We start from the raw sequence: 824 nt of genomic DNA on the forward strand, positions 1-824 counted from the left end.
CAAAGTGTATAATAAAATTATAACCTACTGGGAATATTACTCAATATCAATGTAAATACTATATAATGTATGCTAAGGAAATATAAGTACTAATTACCATCAATATTATATCATATAAAATCCGTTGATTCGCTGGAAATATAACGTAACGTCTATATGAAGTTAAAGAAAAACATTTGCTCACTTGCTAAAAATATTTCTTATCAAAACAAAAGGTATATAACGCATGCAGACCTTCTGGAAATATTTAATATCAATGCAATAGCTAATGCTATTAACTGAGCCGCTGGAAATATAATTATCAGAGTAGACGAGCATTACCTGAGGTGGTCGGTACTGAAGATAGAAATATCTGAAAAACAAGTCTTCATCTCGGTCGAAAACTAATGATAAATAAATTATTGGTTCATCTTCCACTTGTCTCATCAGCCGACAATTTTACACTTAAGTTCCGTAGCTTGGAAAGAGAAGAGCAACAATTAGAGTACTCGCAAAACGTCAATAAGAACCAAGGTTTCTATAACAAAGACTGCTATGTATTGCCATCATCTTGGCAGGTTTTCCTAAACACCTCAGTCATCAATATGGTGTGTGTTACCTCACCAACATGCGTCTTACTCAACTGTCACACTTTAGTATATTATATATATATCGTGTAAAATGTTTAAACTAAACAACATATCTCCAGTTGATATTATTTTACTGTCATTGTAATAGTCTCATGAATAAATTAACTCGTGAGAGAAGTGTTTGAGGCAACTCAGCTTGGTGACGTAGCAGTGAGGGAGACATATAAGTAGTAGTGTCGTTAGTCACTGGGAGAG

This window comes from Procambarus clarkii, chromosome 17 (genome assembly GCF_040958095.1).
Source record: "Procambarus clarkii isolate CNS0578487 chromosome 17, FALCON_Pclarkii_2.0, whole genome shotgun sequence".
NCBI lineage: Eukaryota > Metazoa > Arthropoda > Malacostraca > Decapoda > Cambaridae > Procambarus > Procambarus clarkii.